This window comes from Salvia miltiorrhiza, chromosome 3 (genome assembly GCF_028751815.1).
Source record: "Salvia miltiorrhiza cultivar Shanhuang (shh) chromosome 3, IMPLAD_Smil_shh, whole genome shotgun sequence".
Lineage (NCBI taxonomy): Eukaryota > Viridiplantae > Streptophyta > Magnoliopsida > Lamiales > Lamiaceae > Salvia > Salvia miltiorrhiza.
Window position 1 is genome coordinate 10089260 of NC_080389.1, and position 13441 is coordinate 10102700.

The following is a 13441-nucleotide window of genomic DNA, read 5'->3' on the forward strand; positions in this document are numbered from 1 at the left end:
GCTAGGGGCTGGTTCTCTTCGTGAGTTTCTGGTTTGGTTTTATCCTTGTTGCCGGCGACGTTCTGTCCGGTTATCCCCTGATTCTGGTTTTCTGCTCCCCTCTGTCTTCCCCCCTTTTTTCTTTCCCTCTGTTTTTACGTCTTTTGTTTCCTCTCGGTGCGGTTTGTAGTGGGAGCTTGATATGTTTCAAGCTGTCTACTTTGATAAGTAGGCAAACCCCAATTTGATGAAGAAAGAATTTTCTTAATAACACATTTTGAATAGGTGTATTCGCTACCACGATCCATGTGTTGAATTTCAACAGATCCAGTTTCAATGAGAATTGCCTCAAAATATTCTCTGCTCTTTTTACCAAAAATTGGCAAAATATCTTTATTAAGATGAGTTTGAGCCAACTGAAATGGAGATAGACCTTTTAGATCTTTTTCAATTGGGCAACAATTAATATACCCGAAATTCAGATATGGTATCTAATTTCTTCTTTAGAACCCTTTTGAAGAAATATCACATTTTGATATAATTGTATATCATATGCTATATCATCATCTTCAATTTCCTTATTAGGATCAAAATTTGTAAGACTGATTTCTTCTTCTTTGGCAGGCTTTTTAGTCAAAAGAGTAGACTTTTTAGTCGTCTGATTAGGATTTGAATTTTTTCCCAAATTCGCCATTGGTCTTTTACCCATCGCTCGTTGGTTTGAATCATTGCTAATAAAGATGATTTATAATTCTTTAATCTATTATCTCTAAGAGCAAGATAAACAGGAGCATCAACTCCAATATGAACTAAGGGTTTGACTGCTACTTGAATTAACCCGAAATGAATATACCTATAACCTTTTTCTATGTATTTTCTTATAGAAACTTTTGAAAGAAGTTGCATGCTTTGAAATTCTTCTTGAAGAGAAATAGTTTCTTCATGAGTTTTAATAGAAAAAGCAGTTTTGAAATCAAATGCTCCGATTTGATACATAGATTCTATTGGTTGTTCAGGAATAGTCCAATTTGAATAATTGTTTGGTATGCTGATTTCACTAGATTGAACAATACCAAAATTATTCGCATTATTATTTTTGGAAAATAGAGTTCTTATTCTAGATGCCATTAATACTGATGAAATTTCTTAGCCTTTAATGGATCGATTCAATTTTAACAGGGACCACCTAATCGGGACCACCTCACTTGGGCTGACCAAACGAAACAAGGCTGACCAAACGGTTGAACTGGTAGACCAAATAAAGCTTTGAAATTTAAACAGTAAAACAGAGTCTAGGCTAAGTCCTACTTTCTTCCTAGATAATATTGGAATGGCTTTGATACCAATCCTAACCCAGGGATAGAATGATATTTATGAGTGCTAGATATAAATTGAAAATTATGTAATGTATAATATCAATGAATATATGCATGATGAATAGTGAATAATGATTTTGGCAGGTGAATAGTAAAAACGAAATTTGCAGATTAAGCAGAAGATTTGAAATAAACAAACTTTTGATAAACTTTAGAATGTCTTTACTTACAGAGATTATGAATTCGTACAAAGAGGTATAAGGAATATACTCCCTCCGTCCCGGCCAAGACGCTACATTTGCTTTTCGGCACGGGATTTAAGGAGTTATAGATTAATGTTTTAAGTGTGTAATAATAAAGTGATAAAGTAGGAGAGAGAAAGTAATAAAGTGATAAAGTAAGAAAGAGAAGGTAATAAAGTGATAAAGTAAGAGAGAGAATATAATAAAGAAATACTTAATTAGTGTTAATTAAGTGTTTAAAATTCCTTATTTTTGCCAAATATAGAAATGTAGCATCTTCGTTGGGACGGCCCGAAAAGGAATATGTAGCATCTTGGGCGGGACGGAGGGAGTAAGAAACTAGGCTTTATAATCAAAGGGATGGCTTGAAGGTTTTAGAAAATGACTTGTTCCGTCAATTTTCGTCTGAGTGTTGAAATGAATGAGAGTCTTCTTATATAGAGAATTCTTTGAGACATCAGTATCAATGAATACGAAAGTGGATCATCAGTCTTCATCTGCTTTTGAATTTTTGGTAAGTTTGTCGGCCACTTTATGTAATCGTGCTATGAAAGTCTTCAGTTGCTTTTGAAAATTTGGTACTCTGTCGGCCATTTCACCTTTTGAAAATTTGATACGTCTGTCGGCCACTTCACCTGCTACCAACAGTGATTGAGCACTTCACCTGCTACCAACAGTGAGCTTTTGGAATTATGCCAGCTTTGAATTTCCTGCATTGAGAAAGGTTAATTGAAAATTTTTTGTTTTTCTTTCTTTTTTCTTTTGCTTCTTTTTTCTTTTTCTTTTTTCTTTTGCTTCTTTTTTCTTTCTCTTTTTTGTTGTTTTGAATTCTTTCTTTTTTCTTTTTCTTTTCTTTTTTATGAGTAGATAGTCAGAAATCGAAAGGATCTTATTCGCATGGTCCTCCATAGTCTGCACATGATCCTTCAGATGTGGTATCTTCGGTTTCTGATTCTCTCTTCATTTTGATGAATTGAAGATATTCGTTTGCAGTTTCAGGATCTTCTTCAAAGAGCTGAAACATTTTGACCTGCTTTTGAGAAAGAGAGACTGCTTCTTTTCCTTGCTTCTTTTCTTTTAGAGGAATATCTGGAATGATTCTTTCTTGGACTGGTTTCTCCCACTTGGGCTTTTCACCTGTTTGGAGAAATTTTTGGACAACATTGAAGTTGCAAAGTTTGGTGGAGAAGTTTTTCCACCATTTGATTTTGAATTCTCTGATGATAGACATGGGTAACGGCTCTGGATGAAATTGTGCAATAGCATAACTCCAGCAGAATATCCAGGGAATTTTGAATTCTGAATAGAATTGAATATCTTTAAGGTACATGGGACCTGGGGCTTTTGAAATGTAATGATCGTATCCTTGATGGACATCAACTGGGAGGATATTTGGTAATGGACCAAAATCCATCCACCATTCAAGAAACCAAATTGGGTATGAAGTTTTTGAAAATTCTGAATGGAAGGTAAAGAACCATGAGTGATCAAATGGTCTGAGGAAAAAGGTTTTGAACCATGCCATTTTGTAATCTGGGTATGAATATCCTTTTGGTGAGAAATTTTTTGAAAATCCTCTTTCAGAATGAGGAAAAGTCCATTCATCAGAACGGACAATCTTTTTGATGATACATTTTGAGAATGAAATTCTGTCATGATTTTTGGGATCATATGTATGAACAAGTTCAATGGAATTTGAATCGACAAGGATGAATTCATAGAAAATTTGAGTCTTTTGAATATTGTCGGAATACCATTGGCATCCTTTTGGAAAGTATCTTGAAATGATATCTTTGAGCTTTGCAAAATCCGGGGTTGTAGTGAATTTTGTCAAAGTGATATTTTGAGCATTTGGTTTAGTGAAATAGGTATTGGCAGGATTAAATTTTGAAATAGTTGTCTTTGAAGTTGACGCTTTATTGGGAGTAGTAGGTGCAGGAGCTTTGACTATTTGAGAGTATGGGAGTTCTGGGAATTCAACAAGAGCTGAGAATTGATTTGGATTATTTGGATTGTATCGACTCATGCTTTTCTGTAGAATTTTGAAGAAATTCTCTGGTTAGAAAATCAGGTAAAGAATTATTTTCTCCTTTAATATATTCTATGTCAAAATCAAAACTTGAAAGTATAGCTTGCCATCTGGCAAAGATTTGTTTTGAAACAATATTTTTAACATCTTTTTGTAAAATTTCTTTAGCAGATTTACAATCTATTCTTAAAAGGAATTTTTTATTAAAAATATCACTTTGAAATTTTGAAATACAAAGAACAATGGCAAGAATTTCCTTTTTGATTGTAGAATAATTCTTTTGTGGTCCAAGCCAGATTCCAGAATGGAATCTAACAAGTTGTTCATTTTTCTTTGAAAGAGATGTAGATACATGAGATGCATGAGATGAGATGTTTTGTTTAAGAATTCCCCCATATCCTATATCTGAGGCATCGGTTTCTATAATCATGAAAGCATCTGGTTTAGGAATACCTAGACAGGGTAAAGACTTAACTTGTATTTTTATTTTCTTAATAATATCAGTATGGACAGAAGTCCATGGAGGAGGATTTTTTTGAAGTCTTTGAAATAAAGGTTTGCAGATTATTCTTAATTTGGGAAAGAAGTCTGAAATATAATTGAGACATCCAAGAAACCTTTGTAGTTGAGTTTTTTCTTTAATTTCATTAGGAAATTTGTCTGCGAATTCAATAGCCCTAGTAATAGGTTTAATAGTTCCTTTATGAATATCATGTCCTAAGAATCTTATTTTTGTTTGAAATAGTTTTACTTTTGAGGAAGAAATGGCTAATCCGTTTCTTTTAATTACTTGTATAAATATTTTTAGATGTTTGAAGTGTTGTTCAATATTCTGAGAAAATATAAGAATATCATCAATATAAACAATTGAAAAATCTGAATAATCATTAAATATTTCATTCATAATGTTTTGAAATTCTGAAGGAGCATTTTTTAATCCAAATGGAATTACATTCCATTCATAATGTCCAAAAGGGACGGTGAAAGCTGTTTTATATTTGTCTTTTTCAATAATTTGAATTTGCCAAAATCCTGACTTGAGGTCAAATTTTGAGAATATTTTTGCTTTATATAATCTATTAACAAGATCTCTTTTATTGGGTATTGGATATCTAATCCATTCTAAAACTTCATTAAGAGGTTTGTAGTTAATGACCAATCTGGGAACTCCTCGTTCCTTTTCTGCTTGATTGTTAACATAAAATCCAGCACAAGACCAAGGAGATTTTGAAGGTCTAATTAAATTTTTCGAAAGAAGAGAATTAATTTTTTCTTTACAAGTATTAAGTAATTCGTGATTCATTTGAATTGGTCTGGCCTTTGTAGGAATATTCTTTTCATCAAATTTAGGAATGTATGGAAGGGAAACAGTATGTTTCTTTCTTTCCCAGAAAGCATTTGGTAAATCTGAACAAATACTTTCTTTAATGATATTTTCTATATTAGTAATCCTTAATTGAATATTTTTATCAAGGAGTTCTTCTTCAATTTTGAGATAAGGTAATTCTTCTTTTAAAGCTTTAATATGAGATTCTTTTCTTTGAATAGAATTTATTTGAAAGATATAGTGTTGTTGAAGTAGAGAGATTTCTCTTTCTTTAATGGGTTTTATAAATTTAAAGGAGATAGATTTTCCTAAAATATTAGTGGTGATTCCTGTTCCGTTCACTTCGAAAGGATAAAGGATAGTAAGAAATGGGTTTCCAAGAATTATATCTTGATTAAGATCTTTGACTAATATGAATGGAGTTTTAAAACAATATCCTTCATTGCATATATGAGCATTAGAAAGTTTATATTTTATATTAAGAGGAGTGGCATTTGCAGCAGTCAGTTTCTCATTTGTTTTTTCATAATATTTGGAGGGAATAAGTCCTTCTCTAATACAATTTTGATCAGCTCCACTATCAATTAAACAAGTAATATTAATTTTGAAATCATCTATAACTAAAGTGATAATTGAATACCATTTTTGAAAAGATGTTTGTTCAATATTGAGTATGGAAGAGTCAAAATTATCAATGGTATGATTTTCTGATGATTCAGGAATATCTTCTTGATTATCTTTGAGAAGGGATATTCTTGTTTCTAATTCAAGATCTTTTATATGTAAATTGTTGATCTCTTTATTAAGTATATTAATTTGTTGGTTTAAAAGATTAATTTCTCTTTGCAGATCATTAGTATTAATACTTTTATTATAAATAGATGAAGAGGGTGCTTTTTCAAAAAGTTTTGAAATACTAAAGGGTTCAATTGATTGGATAGTTTTGTCTTCTTTAGGACTTTCTTCTTTCAAAATTATTTCTCTGAGTCTGATTAAATATTTTTGTTTATCTTCTTGATCAGGGACCTTTTCTATAAGGTCAAAAAGTAATTCTTTTTCATTTTTATTTTTTGTAATAACATTAATATTAAGAGGACAAAATCCATTACAAGGATCTTCATCTTCTTCAGATTCATCACTATCAAATATTTGATTTAAGAAATTATTTTCAGGATCTGTTGAGGAATTTTCATCTGAATATTCTTGTTCTTCATCAGAAGATATTTTTTCTGAAATTAATAGAGATGAGATTTTATTCTTAAGATCTTCATTGTCGAAAAATATTTCATCAATTTTGCCTTTGAGAGGACAGACATCTGCTTTATGTCCTTGTTTATGACATTTCCAACAAGTAATTTTTGTTTTTTCAAATTTTTTAAAAGGTTTTTGTTTAGAAAAATTTCTAGATTGATTGAAAGGTTTTCTGAAATATTTTCTTTTATGGGGTTTATATTCAGTGGTTTTGGAAAATCTTTTTTCTTTTTGTTTAAGTTTTGAGGATGGAGCTTGAATCTTTTGTAGACCAAATGACTCACAAAAGGTTCCTATTTCTTTTTTGAATCTATTCTTTTCAGAACCGTATTTGGATTGTATTTTAAGTTCTGTGCAAAGTAAAAGGCCTTCTTTTTTAATAAAAGCAAAGAGTTGACCATAAGTGATGGTTGTGAAATTTATTTCATTTGATCCAGTGGCCTCTTTGAGTTTTTGATGTATTCTTTCCCCAAATAGTTTGGGGAGTCCTGCTATGAATCTTTCTTTCCAGAATGAAGCATTACAATCACTTCTTTTAAGGATATGAGTTAAGAAGACATCTTTATACCATCTATAATCAGATAGGGTAGGACATCTTAAATTAGATAGAACTATTTGAGTAGAATCTAATTCTTCTTTTGGATTTCCTATGAAATACATGCCTATGGTTATTATTAAGAAATCACAAGCATCATTTTTATCAACAAAGTTACCGTCTTCTTCTTCAAATGTGGTTACGTGTTGAAGTATTTGTTGCTTATCATTGATGTCTAATGAATTATCCCACCAGTTTTTAAGTTGTCCGGTAAATCCCGTGACTATTAGTGCTGCAGCATTTTCTTCAGTTAAATTTTGAACTTTATAAGCAATTCTGGCCATGCCCATTTCTTGAAGTATATTAAGAATTTCATATTCTGATCTACCATCAATATTCCATTCGTGAATAGAGTGACCATCATATTTGGAATTATTTTTGAATTGAGGTCTTTCCTCGAATTGAATATCTGGAGGAGTATATCTATTATTATAATAGTTTTTTGTTCCAGATTTAAAATGTATTCTATTGATTTTATTATCATCAGAATTATTTTCTTGGTTTTCTAAACAATTAATATTTTTTGTTCCAGAACCAGAAGGGCTCTCTAACTTTTTAGAAATTCTATCAATAAGATTATGAGTAGTAGATAATTTGAGTTTATTTTCTATTTTCTCAGGAAGACTTCTAGGAATAAAATGAGGATTTGAAGTATTATGTGGAAAATTATTTATTTGTTTTTGTGAATCAATTTTTGTTGAAATATGATCTATTTGTTCGGCGATAGTTTGTAAGATTTGATTAGAATAATTATTTTGTTCGTGGAGTTTTTTGATATCACTCATTTTTGGACTATCTTCTCCGTCTCTTCCAGTACGAAATGGAGTAGCAGATATTTCTCCATTAGGAACTTGTATTTTGATATTTTGTAGAGGAGGATGAATAGAAGTTAATATAGAACCAGTAGCTAATTTCCATTTTTTATAAAGATTTGTTTGAACATTTATTTGATCCAGACTGCAAACATTATTAATATCATTAAGCTGACAGTATCCTTGAAACCAATCTAAAATTGGAATATTAGATTTTAATTTATGTAATCCACCAATTCCCTGGATATTCTCGGAATGCCCCCCAAATTAGATTCTACTCAAATAGTTCTATCTAATTTAAGATGTCCTACCCTATCTGATTATAGATGGTATAAAGATGTCTTCTTAACTCATATCCTTAAAAGAAGTGATTGTAATGCTTCATTCTGGAAAGAAAGATTCATAGCAGGACTCCCCAAACTATTTGGGGAAAGAATACATCAAAAACTCAAAGAAGCCACTGGATCAAATGAAATAAATTTCACAACCATCACTTATGGTCAACTCTTTGCTTTTATTAAAAAAGAAGGCCTTTTACTTTGCACAGAACTTAAAATACAATCCAAATACGGTTCTGAAAAGAATAGATTCAAAAAAGAAATAGGAACCTTTTGTGAGTCATTTGGTCTACAAAAGATTCAAGCTCCATCCTCAAAACTTAAACAAAAAGAAAAAAGATTTTCCAAAACCACTGAATATAAACCCCATAAAAGAAAATATTTCAGAAAACCTTTCAATCAATCTAGAAATTTTTCTAAACAAAAACCTTTTAAAAAATTTGAAAAAACAAAAATTACTTGTTGGAAATGTCATAAACAAGGACATAAAGCAGATGTCTGTCCTCTCAAAGGCAAAATTGATGAAATATTTTTCGACAATGAAGATCTTAAGAATAAAATCTCATCTCTATTAATTTCAGAAAAAATATCTTCTGATGAAGAACAAGAATATTCAGATGAAAATTCCTCAACAGATCCTGAAAATAATTTCTTAAATCAAATATTTGATAGTGATGAATCTGAAGAAGATGAAGATCCTTGTAATGAATTTTGTCCTCTTAATATTAATGTTATTACAAAAAATAAAAATGAAAAAGAATTACTTTTTGACCTTATAGAAAAGGTCCCTGATCAAGAAGATAAACAAAAATATTTAATCAGACTCAGAGAAATAATTTTGAAAGAAGAAAGTCCTAAAGAAGACAAAACTATCCAATCAATTGAACCCTTTAGTATTTCAAAACTTTTTGAAAAAGCACCCTCTTCATCTATTTATAATAAAAGTATTAATACTAATGATCTGCAAAGAGAAATTAATCTTTTAAAACAACAAATTAATATACTTAATAAAGAGATCAACAATTTACATATAAAAGATCTTGAATTAGAAACAAGAATATCCCTTCTCAAAGATAATCAAGAAGATATTCCTGAATCATCAGAAAATCATACCATTGATAATTTTGACTCTTCCATACTCAATATTGAACAAATATCTTTTCAAAAATGGTATTCAATTATCACTTTAGTTATAGATGATTTCAAAATTAATATTACTTGTTTAATTGATAGTGGAGCTGATCAAAATTGTATTAGAGAAGGACTTATTCCCTCCAAATATTATGAAAAAACAAATGAGAAACTGACTGCTGCAAATGCCACTCCTCTTAATATAAAATATAAACTTTCTAATGCTCATATATGCAATGAAGGATATTGTTTTAAAACTCCATTCATATTAGTCAAAGATCTTAATCAAGATATAATTCTTGGAAACCCATTTCTTACTATCCTTTATCCTTTCGAAGTGAACGGAACAGGAATCACCACTAATATTTTAGGAAAATCTATCTCCTTTAAATTTATAAAACCCATTAAAGAAAGAGAAATCTCTCTACTTCAACAACACTATATCTTTCAAATAAATTCTATTCAAAGAAAAGAATCTCATATTAAAACTTTAAAAGAAGAATTACCTTATCTCAAAATTGAAGAAGAACTCCTTGATAAAAATATTCAATTAAGGATTACTAATATAGAAAATATCATTAAAGAAAGTATTTGTTCAGATTTACCAAAATTTGATAAAAAGAATATTCCTACCAAGGCCAGACCAATTCAAAAGAATATCATACTGTTTCCCTTCCATACATTCCTAAATTTGATAAAAAGAATATTCCTACCAAGGCCAGACCAATTCAAATGAATCACGAATTACTTAATACTTGTAAAGAAAAAATTAATTCTCTTCTTTCGAAAAATTTAATTAGACCTTCAAAATCTCCTTGGTCTTGTGCTGGATTTTATGTTAACAATCAAGCAGAAAAGGAACGAGGAGTTCCCAGATTGGTCATTAACTACAAACCTCTTAATGAAGTTTTAGAATGGATTAGATATCCAATACCCAATAAAAGAGATCTTGTTAATAGATTATATAAAGCAAAAATATTCTCAAAATTTGACCTCAAGTCAGGATTTTGGCAAATTCAAATTATTGAAAAAGACAAATATAAAACAGCTTTCACCGTCCCTTTTGGACATTATGAATGGAATGTAATTCCATTTGGATTAAAAAATGCTCCTTCAGAATTTCAAAACATTATGAATGAAATATTTAATGATTATTCAGATTTTTCAATTGTTTATATTGATGATATTCTTATATTTTCTCAGAATATTGAACAACACTTCAAACATCTAAAAATATTTATACAAGTAATTAAAAGAAACGGATTAGCCATTTCTTCCTCAAAAGTAAAACTATTTCAAACAAAAATAAGATTCTTAGGACATGATATTCATAAAGGAACTATTAAACCTATTACTAGGGCTATTGAATTCGCAGACAAATTTCCTAATGAAATTAAAGAAAAAACTCAACTACAAAGGTTTCTTGGATGTCTCAATTATATTTCAGACTTCTTTCCCAAATTAAGAATAATCTGCAAACCTTTATTTCAAAGACTTCAAAAAAATCCTCCTCCATGGACTTCTGTCCATACTGATATTATTAAGAAAATAAAAATACAAGTTAAGTCTTTACCCTGTCTAGGTATTCCTAAACCAGATGCTTTCATGATTATAGAAACCGATGCCTCAGATATAGGATATGGGGGAATTCTTAAACAAAACATCTCATCTCATGCATCTCATGTATCTACATCTCTTTCAAAGAAAAATGAACAACTTGTTAGATTCCATTCTGGAATCTGGCTTGGACCACAAAAGAATTATTCTACAATCAAAAAGGAAATTCTTGCCATTGTTCTTTGTATTTCAAAATTTCAAAGTGATATTTTTAATAAAAAAATCCTTTTAAGAATAGATTGTAAATCTGCTAAAGAAATTTTACAAAAAGATGTTAAAAATATTGTTTCAAAACAAATCTTTGCCAGATGGCAAGCTATACTTTCAAGTTTTGATTTTGACATAGAATATATTAAAGGAGAAAATAATTCTTTACCTGATTTTCTAACCAGAGAATTTCTTCAAAATTCTACAGAAAAGCATGAGTCGATACAATCCAAATAATCCAAATCAATTCTCAGCTCTTGTTGAATTCCCAGAACTCCCATACTCTCAAATAGTCAAAGCTCCCGCACCTACTACTCCCAATAAAGCGTCAACTTCAAAGACAACTATTTCAAAATTTAATCCTGCCAATACCTATTTCACTAAACCAAATGCTCAAAATATCACTTTGACAAAATTCACTACAACCCCGGATTTTGCAAAGCTCAAAGATATCATTTCAAGATACTTTCCAAAAGGATGCCAATGGTATTCCGACAATATTCAAAAGACTCAAATTTTCTATGAATTCATCCTTGTCGATTCAAATTCCATTGAACTTGTTCATACATATGATCCCAAAAATCATGACAGAATTTCATTCTCAAAATGTATCATCAAAAAGATTGTCCGTTCTGATGAATGGACTTTTCCTCATTCTGAAAGAGGATTTTCAAAAAATTTCTCACCAAAAGGATATTCATACCCAGATTACAAAATGGCATGGTTCAAAACCTTTTTCCTCAGACCATTTGATCACTCATGGTTCTTTACCTTCCATTCAGAATTTTCAAAAACTTCACCCAGGGATAGAATGATATTTATGAGTGCTAGATATAAATTGAAAATTATGTAATGTATAATATCAATGAATATATGCATGATGAATAGTGAATAGTAAAAACCAAAATCACTATTCACTATTCATCATGCATATATTCATTGATATTATACATTACATAATTTTCAATTTATATCTAGCACTCATAAATATCATTCTATCCCTGGGTGAAGTTTTTGAAAATTCTGAATGGAAGGTAAAGAACCATGAGTGATCAAATGGTCTGAGGAAAAAGGTTTTGAACCATGCCATTTTGTAATCTGGGTATGAATATCCTTTTGGTGAGAAATTTTTTGAAAATCCTCTTTCAGAATGAGGAAAAGTCCATTCATCAGAACGGACAATCTTTTTGATGATACATTTTGAGAATGAAATTCTGTCATGATTTTTGGGATCATATGTATGAACAAGTTCAATGGAATTTGAATCGACAAGGATGAATTCATAGAAAATTTGAGTCTTTTGAATATTGTCGGAATACCATTGGCATCCTTTTGGAAAGTATCTTGAAATGATATCTTTGAGCTTTGCAAAATCCGGGGTTGTAGTGAATTTTGTCAAAGTGATATTTTGAGCATTTGGTTTAGTGAAATAGGTATTGGCAGGATTAAATTTTGAAATAGTTGTCTTTGAAGTTGACGCTTTATTGGGAGTAGTAGGTGCGGGAGCTTTGACTATTTGAGAGTATGGGAGTTCTGGGAATTCAACAAGAGCTGAGAATTGATTTGGATTATTTGGATTGTATCGACTCATGCTTTTCTGTAGAATTTTGAAGAAATTCTCTGGTTAGAAAATCAGGTAAAGAATTATTTTCTCCTTTAATATATTCTATGTCAAAATCAAAACTTGAAAGTATAGCTTGCCATCTGGCAAAGATTTACCAAATAAAACTTTGAAATTTAAACAGTAAAACAGAATCTAGGTAAAGTCTGATACCGTGTTAATAGAGAAATAAAGGAATTAAAAGTCAAAAAGTGAATAGTAAACTATTAATATACATCATTGCATGCGTCATTACGCCTTTTCAATGCCATTCTTTATTCATGGCTGATGTCTTCAAGTAAAAATTTATTAAGATCGCCATACGGATCTTGAGCTTCTTGAAAGTCTTCATTGTCAAGCATTTCTGTATCAGAGATAAAATTTTCTACCGTTAATGAAGAAGGAGTTGATGTTGAATTTCCTCCTTTGATCATTTCTGGATTTTCTTTTCCAAAGACTTCTTTCCATAAAGAATTAATTGAATCTTTATCCATTGTTTGGAAAAGATCTTTAAGCAATGAATTCTTTGAAGGGGTCTGATAATTTAGACTTCTCTCAATTATTTGGGAAGATGATTTAATAGAGAGAATTCCTCTCCGGTCATAAGTTCTTCCTTCTCCAAAAAAGTCTTCTTTTGGCCACCATTTAATAAGAATTCTTCTGACCAAGAATGACGGAGAGAATTGTAACTCACTTTTCTCCCTTTTTTGAGTTTGAAGAACGTAATCCCATCTTAAGATCCATGGAATAGAATAATAATTTGCAAATTGCAAAGTTGTTTCAAGACTTTCAAGGTTATTATTAATCTCTTGGAATTTTTTTCAGATAAGTTTAATTTTCCTAGGGAATATTATTGGTGATACCCCCCATGAAAAGAAAATATGGAAAACCATTGTGGAATATGTTGAGTAACATCCTCGAGATCAAATTTGATCCACCAAGAATGTTTTATATTTTTGTTTTCATATGAAAAACAAAAAGGTTCCCTAGGCGTCTA